General features: G+C 42.2%; 2 pseudogenes; one reads left to right on the top strand and one right to left on the bottom strand.

The window, feature by feature from the left end:
* The window catches only part of LOC111964694 (plectin-like), a 137,366-nt pseudogene that overhangs the window by 110,141 nt on the left and 11,053 nt on the right, over window positions 1–16,172 (top strand).
* Window positions 8,796–13,778, bottom strand: LOC111965269 (nuclear factor 7, brain-like; annotated as a pseudogene).

Raw genomic sequence — 16,172 nt, 5'->3', positions numbered from 1 at the left:
TGAAAGGATAACGTTGAACATTCCCGCAGGTATATAAAAGACATCTCTATTCTCCTAGGTAGTTCATGGAAAGTGAGACAAGGTGACCTGTGTTACCTTTCCTCTTCAACAGTTCTCAGGGATAGAAAAGAGACTCCTCGTTTTTCAAACATAGCCATTTACGTGCACTCTACAATTCCTTTACCATGCCTCAAAAATCATCTGGGTCGTATACATTAGGTACCAAACGGAAGAAAACGTGGAGGAACTACCTGARCTTGTCCAATAAGAAACTGTCCTTTTTGTTTTCGGTTGCAAAACATTTTACTACTGTGTGCCCCAATGAATAAAACYCAGATCTATGTGTCTAAGGATCTATTTCTATAACCCCTAACCGTTTCTCACCTAGGGCCTAAGGGAGTCCATAGCAGAGCATAGACCTCTGATAGCACGGCTGTGCTCGCTGGGGAAACGTCTGTCAGAGCTTAGTCCCGCCCAGGGGGAGGAGTTATGTCATAGCGCCACAAAGGCTGAGGAGCAGCACAGGGCCATCAGGGACAGGGTCAGAGAGGCTGCCAATCTACTGGAAGAGTCCCTTCCCAGATACACACAGGTGACAGTATGCACACACTGCTGCATGAACGCACGCAAGCATGCATGAAGACACACATGCAACACAAACACACACACCCGAAGTGCACGCACGCACGCACCCCCACACACACACATAAAGACACACACATGAAGACACACACATGGTACATGTATACTTACTGTAAATACAGTACGTATAGCAGTCTCGCCAGACTCTGCATACTGTGAGAATAGACGATACACATAGAAACATGTAAACATTTGACCCGTCACATACACACAGTAACACAACGGTGTCTTGTCTCTGTAGTTGAATGAGAGGATGACGCTGGTTAGAGAGAGTCTGGACCGTCTGCTTGGTCACATGCAGTCCCCAGCCTCTCTGCAGGGTCAGACCCCACGCATCCAGGAGCAGCTACAGGACAACAAGCACACTCTGGCTGAGCTCTCCAAGCTGGAGCTGGGCCTAGGGAGTATCCGGACCCAGGCTGACGAGCTCCTGGYCAACACACAGGCAGCTGGGRACGCCTCCATCGGTACAGGTACACTCATCACAAAGTGCCGAAATGTTGGTTCTTTGCATTAAATTGTTGGGAGTATAAAGGGTGTGTAACTTTCTTTTATGTGAGTTGTTTAAATCAATTTGGAGCTTTTCTGTTTAGCAGCACACATCTGGAGAGGGAGAATCTTGAATTTATCTTGAAACACTTTTGACAGAGATGCTGCCTAAGTTACCTACAATGGGTTACATTTTTTTGGAGTGTGTAGAGAAAKTCATTTGAGAGAAAATACAGATGTCACTGTGACTTGCAATGATTGTGATATGTGGTTGACATGTGTATGAGTGTCTGCTAAATGACTMAAATGCAATGTATTATAATGACTGTATTCTGTCTTCTCCCTAGCAATCCAGGAGCGGGTGTCCAGCCTGACCCAGCTGTGGGAGGAGGCTCAGAGGCAGGCKMRGGAGAGAGATGGCTGGCTGCTCAACCTGCTGGACCTGGCTCTCAAGTTCTGGAGCGATGTTAGTGACGTGACGGCCGGCCTGAACGATGCCCAACAGGCTGTCCTGGACCTGAACGCCAGTAGGACAGACTCAGAGACCATCCGCCAGAGCCTGGAGACCATGCAGGTAACTGTGGACAGTGGAGCTGTTGGTTTGATCTTAGCTGCTTAAGATGAATGAAATAGTTCAGTACAATTTCCAGTGAATGTGTTTTTTTCCATCCTCTGTCAGGTACTAGGATGATCCAAGACGGTCTATTTCAACGAATGTACTTTACGCTGTCTGCTTCAATYTCTCCCTTCTTACTGATTCCATTGTGGGGTCTCTCACCCCCGACTATATCGCCTTACAGACACTCAGGGAGGACATCGACAATCTACAGGGGGACCTGGACACGCTTGGCATTCTGGGAATGGACCTGATGTCAGCATGTGGGGATACAGACAAACCTGATGTCACCAAGAGCTTAGATGAGGTGAGGAGTGAGAGGAGGTAACATTTATGTTAATATTCATTTTCCGTAAGACAATAATTTCTCATTGTCTTTCTCTAAACAACTACATCACTGACTCCATAGCTCTACTGCACATGGAACAACCTGAGTAAACTCTGGAGTGAGTGTCACAAAAAGCTGGAGGAATCTTTACAGATGGCTCTACATTACCAGGACACCATGCAGGTACGTGTGTACAGTATGTGTGCGTGCATGCATGTGTAGTGCATGCATGCATTCGTGAGTGTGTTTGTGCGTGTCTGTGTGGGAGCCGGTCACTAACATATCCGTATTGTCACTTAGCTTTGCTTGGCTGCCGCTTCTCCTCTTAACTCCCCCGGTGCAGTGGCAATCAGCCAACAATAAACTCCACTAGTCTTTTWTGTCCATTGCAATGGCAGAAACCAGACTCTAKCTCCCTGTAGTGTTGGTGATGAGTGACTGACAGACTGKGCACTTCCCTGCCAATGGGAAACAAATGGTGTTAACTGTGAGAGACACAGTCTATTCCCGAGGTCTGGGAAGCCAGCCTCAGTGTCGCCACTTGTACAAGTCAGCAGGATCGCATGTTTCATTGTTCAATATGGAAGTTATTTAACCACTTCAAAATACATACAGTTGAAGTYGGAAGTTTACATACACTTAGGTTGGAGTCATTAAAACTCGTTTTTCAACCACTCCACAAATTTCTTGTTAACAAATTATAGTTTTGGCAAGTCGGTTAGGACATCTACTTTGTGCATGACACAAGTAATTTTTCCAACAATTGTTTACAGACAGATTATTTCACTTATAATTCACTGTATCACAATTCCAGTGGGTCAGAAGTTTACATACACTGAGTTGACTGTGCCTTTAAACTGCTTGGAAAATTCCAGAAAATATGTCTTGGCTTTAGAAGCTTCTGATAGGCTAATTGACATCATTTGAATCAATTGGAGGTGTACCTGTGAATGTATTTCAAGGCCTACCTGCAAACTCAGTGCGTATTTGCGTGACATCATGGGAAAATCAAAATAAATCAGCCAAGACCTCAKAAAAAAAATTGTAGACCTCCACAAGTCTGCTTCATCCTTGGGAGCAATTTCCAAACGCCTGAAGGTACCACGTTCATCTGTACAAACAATAGAATGGAAGTATAAACACCATGGGACCACACAGCCGTCATACCGCTCAAGAAGGAGATGCGTTCTGTCTCCTAGAGATGAATGTACTTTGGTGCGAAAAGTGCAAATCAATCCCAAAACAACAGCAAAGGACCTTGTGAAGATGCTTGAGGAAACAGGTACAAAAGTATCTATATCCACAGTAAAACAAGTCCAATATCGACATAACCTGAAAGGACGCTCAGCAAGAAAGAAGCCACTGCTCCAAAACAGCCATAAAAAAGCCAGACTACGGTTTGCAACTGCACATGGGAACAAAGATCGTACTTTTTGGAGTAATGTTCTCTGGTCTGATGAAACAAAAATAGAACTGTTTGGCCATAATAACCATCGTTATGTTTTGAGGAAAAAGGGGGAGGCTTGCAAGCCGAAGAACACCATCCCAACCCTGAAGCACGGGGGTGGCAGCATCATGTTGTGCGGGTGCTTTGCTGCAGGAGGGACTRGTGCACTTCACAAAATAGATGTCATCATGAGGTAGGAAAATTATGTGGATATATTGAAACAACATCTCAAGACATCAGTCAGGAAGTAAAAAATTGGTCGCAAATGGGTCTTCCAAATGGACAATGACCCCAAGCATATTTCCATAGTTGTGGCAAAATGGCTTAAGGACAACAAAGTTAAGGTATTGGAGTGGCCATCACAACGCCCTGACCTCAATGCTATAGAAAATGTGTGGGCAGAACTGAAAAAGCATGTGCGAGCAAGGAGGTCTACAAACCTGACTCAGTTACACCAGCTCTGTCAGGAGGATTGGGCCAAAATTAACCCAACTTTTTGTGGGAAGCTTGTGGAAGGCTACCTGAAACGTTTGACCCAAGTTAAACTATTTAAAAGCAACGCTACCAAATACTAATTGAGTGTATGTAAACTTCTGACCCACTGGGAATGTGATGAAAGAAATAAAAGCTGAAATAAATAATTCTCTCTACTATTATTCTGACATTTCACATTCTTAAAATAAAGTGGTGATCCTAACATGGCATTTTTACTCTGATTAAATGTCAGGAATTGTGAAACTGAGTTTAAATGTATTTGCCTGAGGTGTATGTACACTTCCAACTTCAACTGTAGCAATTCATAGTCTCTTGTGACAAACTTGTGTGTATATGAATTCATTATGTTTTTAAGCATATAAAAACAATCAATTTCTTGTTTTTCCATAGGGGCTTTTTGAGTGGCTCAAGTCAGCAGAGCTGAGATCCACAGAGGAGTTCTTGGTAGGAACTGACCTGGAGTCAGTCAAAGAGCAGCTGTGTGATCTCAAGGTGAGTCTACTCTACACAAACAGAACCCACTGAAGAGCTCCCACTCTTTCCTAAACTCAAACCAATAATTTATCATGGGAGCAAAAGCAAGACATTCCATAATTGTCACTTTAAGCCTTTGAGTCTTTTGCTGAATCGGACAGTTCTTTCTACATTGCCAGCTCTGTAAAGTATATGAAACCTGTRYTGTTTCTCCTCAGGAGTTTAAACGGGAGCTATACCAGAAGAAGATCGAGATGGAGAGCCTGAACCACCGCTTTGTGTGCAGGCTGTCTCCAGGCTCTGAGCGTCCCGGATCTGTCTCTCCCCTGTGTGACTTCAGACAGCGCTGGGACAGCCTGGAGACGGAGACTGTCAGCAGACAGGTTAGACTCCATTCAATCACTCATCAATATGTGCAATTCAATTGGCTGGGACTGGTTTCCCAGACACAGATTAATCCTAGTACTGGATTAAGAAATTCCAATGAGGATGTTTTTTAGTCTAGGATAAGGCTTAGCCTGTGTTCAGGAAACCGACACCTATTCAGTCTTTTTTTTTAATGGCTAGGGTTATGGTATTGAAGAGGTCGGACAATGCGTTAATGTGTTTTCACTACTTGTGGTTGCAGCATCAGCTGGAGTGCTCCCTGCTGGGTCTGGGTCAGTTCCAGAACACTCTGGATGAGCTGCACACCTGGCTCTCCCACACAGCCGACCTCCTCCAGGGCAGTCGGCCAATCAGCATCGACCTGCAGGCATGCGAGATTGAGCTGGCCAAACACAAGGTTTGTGACTTAAATGAATCAACACAATGTATTGGGATCAATGCCATTTTRAAGCTTCTGACACCTATGGGTGGGTGTGTGTGTTTGAGGTAGGATGATACTATTGGATCATTTCTCTGAGGATAAGATGTTTGTATGCAAATCATGTGTATTACAGTATTGTCATCAAGTGTGCTGCTATGTTCTTCTCCACTCTAGGTGCTGCGTAATGACGTCATGTCCCACGTGCGTACGGTGGAGTCTTTGAACCAGGCGGGGCGGGGCCTGTTGGAGGTGGGGACTGGGGACAGCCCTCACGGTCTGCACCCACAGCTGGAGCAGCTGAATGAACGCTGGGAGTKTGTCCGCTGTGAGACAGAGCGCAGACAGCTAGAGCTGGAGAACAACCTCAGTCAGGTGAGGAGAGATTGGGAATAGACCAAGTGGCAAGTTAAAGGTTATTTTTCATGATCCCTCCATCCCTMTTTGTCTTATTCACTATCACATATGCAAAGAGATGCCAAACTTATTAGACCTCTTAGGCCAAACTACTTATTAGGTTTCTCCCAACATTGCGATATCACTAGTACTGAATGACTATCTGCTTTGTGGTGCCCTCTAGGGGTGAATCAGACTTAGTCAAATCTAAAATATTGCAATCATAACAGATTAGTAATTGATAAATAAATATGGTTTTCAGAGGTGTATTTATGTTTTTTTTCTACCCTAGGTCCAAGATGTTACCATGGAGATCCAGGATCTTCTTCAGTGGTTGGAGAACACAGACCTGAGGCTGTCCTCCAGTAAGACAGTGTGGGGGATGCCTGACTTTGCCAGCGAGAGGCTCAACGCACATCTGGTAAGGCCAACCCAACACCTCACACCACTCTATCGCACCTCAATAACTAACCTAGCCAGTGGCGACTTTAGGATGTAAATCTTGGTGGGGAAAACCCCTCCCCCCAAAATGTGTTTATGCATGCCAGCAAAGCCACAACTACAAACACAACTCTAAACAATACATTAATTGCACTATAACGGTGACAAATGGTGCCCACAAACTGTTAGGGCCTACATAAAGCTGTCCAACAGCAGAGTCTAAACAGCAGTCCCAACACCTTACCACTGCCTATCAGCGGAGCCTTGTCTGGCAGCAAAACAGTTCATATAGCCTCATTTACTGCCTTTTAAAAAAACATAGCTGATATGACTGACTTGCTTAAACAATATGGTTTCAACTGACAATTGAGATGTACGAACTATGGCATGAAGGGACGACGAGCAGATAAGAAGCAATCTGTAATTTTGATTAAGGCATTAATGAGCGAGCTAGGACGGACGTAGTCATTCGGAAAGTATTCAGACCCCTTCCCTTTTCCCACATTTTGTTACGTTAAAGCCTTATTCTAAAATGTATTAAATAAAACATTTTCCTCATCAACCTATACACAATACCACATAATGGCAAAGTGAAAACATATATATATTTTTTTGCACATTATTTTATTTTTATTTTTTTTAAATAAAATACCTTAAGTATTCAGACCCTTTGCTATGAAACTTGAAATTAAGCTCAGGTGCATCCTGTTTCCATTGATCGTCCTTGAGATGTTTCTACAACTTGGAGTCCACCTCTGGCAAATTCAATTGATTGGACATGATTTGGAAAGGCATACACTTTTCTATATATGGTCCCACAGTTGACAGTGCATGTCAGAGCAAAAATCAAGCTACGAGGTCAAAGGAATTGTCCATAGAGCTCCGAGACAGGATTGTGTCGAGSCACAGATCTGGGGAAGGGTACCAAAACATTTCTGTAGCATTGAAGGTCCCCAAGGACACAGTAACCTTTTGGAAGTTTGGAACCACCAAGSCTCTTCCTAGAGCTGGCCGCCCAGCCAAAATGAGCAATCAGGGGAGAAGGGCCTTGGTCAGGGAGGTGACCAAGAACCTGATGGTCACACTGACAGAACACCAGAGTTCCTCTGKGGAGATGGGAGAACCTTCCAGAAGGACAACCATCTCTGCAGCACTCCACCAATAYGGTCTTTATGGTAGAGTTGCCAGACGGAAGCCACTCCTCAGTAAAAGGCACATGACAGCCCGCTTGGAGTTTRCCAAAAGGCACCTAAAGGACTTTCAGACCATGAGAAACGAGATTCTCTGGTCTGATGAAACCAAGATTGAACCCTTTGGCCTGAATTCCAAGTGTCACGTCTGGAGGAAAGCTGGTACCATCCCTACGGTGGCAGCATCATGCTGTTGGGATGTTTTTTAGCAGCAGGGACTGGGAGACTAGTCAGGATCGAGGGAAAGATGAATGGGAAAAGAGCGCTTAGGACCTCAGACTGGGGCGAAGGTTCACCTTCCAACAGGACAACGAACATAATCACACAGCCAAGACAACACAGGAGTGGCAAGTCTCTAAATGTTCTTGAGTATCCCAGTCAGAGCCCAGACTTTAACCTGATCCATCATCTCTGGAGAGACCTGAAAATAGCTGTGCATTGACGCGCAACCATCCAACCTGATAGAATTTGAGAGGATCTGCAGAGAAGAATGGGAGAAACTCCCCAAATACAGGTGTGCCAAGCTTGTAGCGTTATAGCCAAGACTCAAGGCTGTAATCGCTGCCAAAGGTGCTTAAACAAAGTACTGAGTAAAGGTTCTGAATACTTATGTAAATGTGATATTTCTTTATTTTTGATAAATTACCAAAAATGTTTTTTTTTTTTTTTTGTCATTATTGGGTATTGTGTGAAGATTGTTAAGATAACACAAACAATTGAATACATTTTACAATAAGGCTGTAACATAACAAAATGTGGAAAAAGTCAAGGGGTCTGAATTCTTTCCGAATTCATTGTAACTATTTGTTCAGCACTTTTGAAATGTACATTGACAGAATTCAGAACATGGGCCCTTCTTACGGTATTCTCCATGTACACCAAGTCAGAACCGTAGGGCATATAAAGGGGGCGTATAAGCAGACAATGACAGCTCTTATAATATTCAATGATTACATTTCTCTAAAACAGGCTATAGGCTACATGTGCACCACCAAGTCAGAACAGTAGGCTAAATGATGAGGGGAAAATGGACCACATTGTTAGGGTGAGGCACATGGGCTACTAACAGTTTACTACACAACATACTGTATACTTAGTATTACTTTCTTAGCTACAGTATACATATCTCCCGGGCATATTACATCATTCATGCAGCAGCATACAATACATTTTGGACTCACCTTGTTGTGCTGTGCTTACTTGAACAGGAAGGTGGTGCGGCGGTCCTTCGTGGGCAAATTTTTTCATCAAAGTCTGGCACTCTCTGGATTTATGGTGCTTTTCAAGACAACTGTGAACTCTGAAAAAAAAACAAGGTTGAAACATGATGACGTCAGTGATCTTCAGGTTGAAGCTCTAGAAAGAGGACCGAGTTCCCGACTTGCAATTCTGAGTTGGATGACTGAGTCAGAGCTAGTATTTTTCAGAGTTCCGAGTTGTCTTGATCTCACTGAAGTCAGAGATTTCCGAGTTTCCAGTTGTTTTGAGCTCAGCAGAAGTTAGGCTGGATTGACAGCATGGCCAATGTTAAATGTTTATCCTTTTAAGCTTGGAAAAGAGACCCTTAAACCCAAACTTGGACCACACACCCACTCCACTRGTATAGCAGGCTAGTGATTGCTTTGCACTGCTTGCAGTTAGCCACTGATTCCTYCCAAACCACTCATTGTTGAATTTGCGATTTCCAACTTGTTGTGTAAYGTTTATCCAATGGCCGATGAGCACCGATGCATTTTATCTATAATTTCTCCTCATTATTTCTCTTCATATGACAAGGATTGAAAAGGATTTGCCAGTAGATTGTCGACATGATTCATGAAGATGACTGCTAGCTTGCTACTTTTGAAAGTATGATGTTGACATGATCAATCCAATCAAAGCTACTGTAGATATGTGATTTGATGTAATTTTATCTGTGGCCAATGACCTTGAGCCTTCTTGGATGGGCACTTCTAATGTAACTCTATGGCAGCACCCAAGGGGCATGCATTTTCTAGCTCTACCTGTATATTTTGCGGTGACGTAGTGTCCCCATGAGTGAAAGAACATTGAGCCAATTACAGCGCTACTAGAGAACATTACCAACCCCTACGCTCCGTATATTCTGCTGGCTGCCCCACCACCACAGAAAGCACTGAGCTAGGCTGAAACACCTGCATTTTGGAGCTGCCTTACTCAAGAATGCAAAAAAGAGACCCTGTTTGTATGCAGCTTTATTGACTCAATGTGTGACATATTTTTAATTTACATTGTTTGCAAACTGATATGACACATACTGTATTAATGCCAAAATAACATGCAAACAGGCAACAACTAAAAAATTAACTCCCCTGAATGACGGGTCGCCGCTGGACCTATCTAGTAGCTGCCCACAGAAACGGTCCTGTGCCCTGATCAAAACATGAAATCCAWGTTCAGAGATTCATAGTAGTATAGGGTGAGACCCCTTTACCCATCCATTGAAACCTAATGTGTATTGTAATTGTATGATTTTTACATGGTTTTGTGTCAGCTCAGAGGAACCTACTCTGACTGTATGCACATTTTACAGTGTGGCATTGAGCAATAGGGATGTCTATATAGCTGGATAGCCCCATCTAGTGGTTAATATCTTTAATGACAGTACATTCAAACTTTTTATTTGAATGTGTAAATGAAAGTGTTAATTGAATGACTAGGAAGGTGCAATTGAAACTTACATATCATTTATTTTGATTACTGACATTACATTTTTTATATACTGTATCAACTGCTTAAAACACTTKTTCATTACTTCTGAGATGTCAGAGTGTCTTATTATCAAAGGAATGTCTTACCGTTAAAACGTATTCAGGATCGGTGGGTCCCCCACGGGACGGTTGAGCTAACATAGGCTAATGCGATTAGCATGAGGTTGTAAGTAACAAGAACAATTCCCAGGACATAGACATATCTGATATTGGCAGAAAGCTTAAATTATTGTTAATCTAATGGCACTGTCCAATTTACAGTAGCCATTACAGTGAAATAATACTATGCTATTGTTTGAGGAGAGTGCACAGTTATGAATTTAAAGTTATTAATAAACAAATTAGACACATTTGGGCAGTCTTGATACATGTTGAACAGAAATRCAATGGTTCATTGGATCAGTCTAAAACTTTGCACATGCACTGCAACCATCTAGTGGCCAAAATCTAAATTGCACCTGGGCTGGAATAATACATTATGGACTTTCTCTTGCATTTCAAAGATGATGGTACAAAAAAATACAATATTTTTTTATTTTCTTTGTATTTTATTTTACCACATCTAATGTGTTATATTCTTCTACATTCATTTCACATTTCCACAAACTTCAAAGGGTTTCATTTCAAATGGTTTCAAAAATATGCATATCCTTGCTTCAATGCGTGAGCTACAGGCAGTTAAATTTGAGTATGTAATTTTAGGCAACAATTGAAAAGGGTCCGATCCTTAAGAGGTTTTAACTACATGGAGTTTTAGTCAAACAATTTTCACAACCTTCCAGCTAATGTCAGTACATAAAGTCATTACATAATTGCATATGTTTGTACATTTTGTCCTCACTTSACCCTGGCAATTAGCTAGTGTTCGCTTTTCCCGCTACAAAAAGGCGCAGTGGGCAAATCTAACTTCCACTATTAAAGTATGGGAACACCTTTTCAGTGAATTTGTCTTTGAAGGTGTAGAGAGTAGTGTTCTTGGTGAGGTCGCAGAATGTCACCTCCCCCTTGTCACAGCCCAGTCGTACTCGGATCACTCGTGGGCTCTSATCTACTTTAATCTGGACAAGCRATTTTTAAACCTGCTTTGTATTTCCCACTGATGTGTTTGATGATCCACAATCCACTCTGAGGCTCCATTTTGACTTGCGTCTTGCGTGGAATGGACTCTTTGGCTACTCCTAAGATCCAGTTATCATTATCTCCAACCTCCACATCCCAGTAATGGATGSCKTTACTGTACCCTTCAGAWCCCAACACTCCTACATTATGAAACCTTTCGGGATTGTCTGGGAGACTCTGCCTCTCGTCACMGTATGTCATAGTGGTGAGGTCATCAGAGAGTGTGAACTTAGTGGACATTGTGTTCGGATCCATGGTCACAGGAGCTATAGGGATGTGTGCAGAGATGTTGTATATTAATATTGAACTATATTGGTGGGAGACATACAGTAGAGAAACCAATTTTGGGGGAGAAATGCACTCACTGTAGTCAACAAACTCAAGCATCTTCTCCCAGATTTTGAACTTGAGAGATCACACATGTTTGGCCACATCAATCAGTGCTCATGATACTACCTGAGTATCTTCAGTATCTGGGAATGTGCAATCGGCTCTATGGTAAAAAAATGGATGGCGTCAGTGGAATGGAAAAAATTATTATAATTTAGACACTTAAAAAAAAAAAGTGATTTACCTGTTAAGTATGGCCTTGTAGTTCTAAAAAAAAGAACGAGGACAAACGTCACTTTTAATATCAGGCGACTGTGAGAGAAACAGTTTAACAGCAATGGGATTTTTAACATTTTGACAGACCCCTTACCTGCWGGAATGTGATATTGTCAACTTCCWTTTCCTTATCGATAACTACAATCGTCTCTGAAAGGGTTGTGAGCTCTCTGGTCAATGCCTCAGCTTTTTCTTCCATCACTTCAGATTTATGCCATTCTTCCTCTCTCAGGGTAGCTATCCTGGCTGTCTCTTCCTCATCTAGGAAATGGTGGAGTTTCTTAAACTCCCTGCTGATCTGCTCCTCTGCAAATTGGGCCTGGCCCTACAATAGAACATTCAACTCAACTTTCAACATTGCTCAAACGCTCACTCAAATTTTGATGTTACTTMAAATGCATTATAATAGCTACCTTTATGTGCTCCACCCAGCTTTGATGACACATCTTGGCTGTGTTCTTGTTTTCTAGTTTGTTCTTCAAAGTGGAAACCACAACCTGGATTTCACTCTAGATTTGAAGTGAAAATTGTCAAACATCTGATCTAGTTACCCACACTGTAAATTTCTTTTGTTGATTCAGCTTCAAAAATCAGGGCAACCAGATGCAATAGCATTTGTTGTTTGCGCAACATTTGGGCATATTAGCTCAACCAACATTCAMAAATTTGCTTGAATTTTAGGTTGATTGAAAATACAATTCAACATGCCCAAATGTAACTAGAAATCGTATTGCAGCTGGTTGGTTGCCTTGGGTTTTTGTGTTGAATAATCTGAAGCCCTCTAATCTCTTTTTTTTGTGCTAAATAAGAGTGGGATAGTTGGATAAAAAGTTGGAAAGACGATGTCAGGGATTGAACCCTGCATGGTACAGTATATGTACATAGAGCCGGGATGTTACCCCTTTGCCAGTAACTGAAAGGTCGCTGGTTCGAATACCCGAGCCGACGAGGTGAGAAATCTGTCGATGTGCCCTTGAGCGAGGAACTTTAATCGCTAATTTGCTCCAGGAGCACCGTACTATTATGGCTGATCCCGTAAAAAAACACATTTCACTGCACCTATCCAGTGTATAATTTAAACTGAACAAAAATATAAAAGCAACATGCAACAATATCAACGATTTTACTGAGTTACAGTTCATGTAAGGAAATAAGTCAATTGAAATAAATTCATTAGGCGCCTAATGTATTCATTAGGCCCACCCACTTGGGAGCCAGGCCCAGCTAATCAGAATGAGTTTTTCCCCACAAAAGTSTTTTATTCCAGACAGATATACTCCTCACAGGACAAGACCAACGGAAATTGTGCTCTCAAAGACAGTAGATAGTGGTTTTCATCCTCTCTGGTGCTCCTCATCCTCTCTGGTGCTCCTCATCAATGTCAAAAAATTAAGTGCGTTTGTGCAGTGTCTTTTGTCATTGCCTTCCACAAGCAAACATGAACTTGTAATTTTACGCAACRAGCTTTTTCAAATTCAGCTACATTTATTTTTTGAAGTCCACTCAACTCACACAATTAAGCTGATTTAAGCAATTGGTTTTGTCACAGAGAGATACATAGCCAGTTAAATGCAAGCAAAGTAAACAAAAAGTTTACAAAATGGTCTCACCTTCAAATCAGGCACAGCCTCCTCAATGGGATAACAGTCATGAGCTTTATGTTTTTTTGATGTGTAGCAGACAACACAGATGGGCTGTTTATCGTCGAAACAGAAGATTTTAAGTTTCTCCCCATGCAGCTGGCAGTTATCAGATCTGATGTTTTCACCCCCCTTCTGTAAGGAATCACAGAGACTCTTTAAGTCGAGGCTTAAACTCTGCTCATCAGATGAACACTCTTTTTTTTTGCATACGGGACACAGCGGATTCTCCATATCCTTCCAGTATTTCTGCAGACAGAAGCTGTGGCTGCATTTGAGGACCACAGGGTTCCTGAAGATGTCACAGCAAACGGGATAAGAGAGGTGCTCCTCCAAGAGAAGCAAACTGGCAGCCATTCTTTTTCACACACAGGGATCGTCTGTGCTATTCTTTCCTCATTGGTTGAAATGGACCTTACCAAGAAACAAAACAGAAACTAAACTCACTCTGCCTCCGTGCAGAACCTCAGGCTTGGACGTATGTACAGTATAGTACCTACCAACAATAATGTCAACTGTTTATGATTATAGCTATATGGTAAACAATTATCATAGGCAAAATATTGTACAAACGACAGTTTTTTTGCCCATTGTGTATTTCCGTTTGCGGAATATTTAGTTAAAAGCCTGGAATAAAGAAAATGGGCTACCTATAATTAAATTGTACATATATTTAGCTTCTGTGGTAAATGGTACGTGTGCATATAGATTGTGCATAGGCTTGTCTCCCACATAAATCTTCTCTTTGTGCCAGACTGGGTTCAAATGCCTTCTGTTTCTTTTTTTCTGTATTTATTTATCTGTATATATTATGTATGTATGTATGTGTGTATGTATGTATGTGTGTATGTATGTATGTATGTATGTATGTATGTATGTATGTATGTATATTTTTTTTAAATGTTTGGATAACCTTATTTACTATGATGTATTTATTTTTACCTTACATTTTTCACTCTTTATGCGATGCGTAATGCAGAGAACACCAGAAGAAGAAATATCATTGAATTACCACAGTGAATTATTGTAATGTTTGTTTATGTGCCAATTAATCCCATAAGGGATGAGTTGCCAAATGGTGATTTGACACAAAAATAAAATGTTAMTCATTAATTCTAGAGTGACATAAAACAACAAAAACGACCATTTTGTGAGGACGTTTACCTATGTGAGCACACCTCTTTACCACTGGATGTCAGTAAGTACCCAGACATTGCAAAAAGCAATGGTTATTAATGGTGAAGACATGGAAATTATGAAGGTATTGCTTAAAACGGTGTAAAAATATAGACATGGTCACCCCATGACACTGTTGTAATACAGTATGTAACATTTTACCTTTTAAAATCTGGTGGAAAAAGTCACAGTGAATCCCATTCAGGGTAAACCTGTCCCAAGGTATGCTTTAATCTTTTTAGCAAGCAGTTCCAAGAGCTTCTACTAAATGTTATTGTCTGCCATCTCTCTTTCTTTAAGATGGAGTGGCAGGCAGGCAATGCGATGGACCCAGCCTTAGTGATTCATTATTTATCTCATACTGTCCAATGTTCTCCCTCCCAGGCAGCTAGGAGCCTTATTGGGGCTGAGGATGGCTGTCAATCCCCCTAGGTTCTAATGAGCTTAGGCAGTTTGACATAGTGTTCTCTCTTACTATCATCCCTGGGACTAGTCTCAGTGACGGATGCCTTCTGGAGAGCATCAAGACCACTCCACCAGTCTCACACCACTCTCAGGTTGTTATGGAACTGACAGTACAGAGTGTTAGTGTGTTGTGCACTTCCCCAAGGGTCCTGGGAATAGGAGAGGGTGCTAGAGCCCAGTGCCTGTCCCAAAATAATCTCTTCCTCTTGAGCCGACAGCACAGTGTCAGTGTGCTGTGCCTAGTGTTGTAATCAAGTTGCCAAAGTGGACTTGAATACTACAACACTGGCACTCCCCAGAGGGTCCTGAGAGAGGACCGGGTGCTAGTACTCAGTGCCAGTCCCAAAATGCCCTAATCATCCTTCCTGCTGCACAGACTCTGGAGAGACAGAAGGTATTGACGCCGATGGCTCTGAGAGCATATTAAATATTGTTGTCAATAGATTACAACGGTATCCTTGCAGCCTCACATCAACCGATTTGCAAAAAGATGACAATTAGTCAATAGGCTATTTCTCTCCTGTTCTACGCAGTTACGGTGGACAGTAACTAGTTAGTAGATGGACATTTGACTGCATACATAAAGAATAATATTTTGTCCATTAAAAAAAAGATATATCAGTTTGAAAGGAAAGTGGGAGACGTACTGTATATAAGTGGACATAGTGGATGCTGAGCAGGGTTCAATCCCCCATTGCAAGGGGATGTCGTCCAGAGCCCGCTACGTAAACCACTAGGTCTACATCAAACTCGTTTAAACGCCCCCTCTTCCCTCTCTGTACCGCCCCAGGAGCTGTGTAACGAGATGGACTCCAAGCTCCATGCCTACACAGACGTGAGGAACGCCATCCGCAGGATGTTGGAGAGCAGCAATGTAACCCGGGGCTCCAGCACTGAACACAGCCTCTGTATCCTGGAGCAGAAGTGGGCTACCGTCTACGGGAAAGTACAGGACCGCAAGGTGAGAGTGAGACTTAGCCTGCTCCYAGATCTATCTGSTTTAGCCAACTCCTCTGACCATTGTCAACATTACATACAGGGTTGGGTTGATTAGGGCATGCAACAATGTTTTAGCTGCAGAAAACGAAAAGGAGCATTTCTTACTGGATAAGTT

The sequence above is a fragment of the Salvelinus sp. IW2-2015 genome, linkage group LG6.1 (genome assembly GCF_002910315.2).
Source record: "Salvelinus sp. IW2-2015 linkage group LG6.1, ASM291031v2, whole genome shotgun sequence".
Taxonomy (NCBI): Eukaryota; Metazoa; Chordata; class Actinopteri; order Salmoniformes; family Salmonidae; genus Salvelinus; species Salvelinus sp. IW2-2015.
Note: the sequence above shows the minus strand (reverse complement) of the source record. Positions and strands in the feature narration are given on the sequence as shown.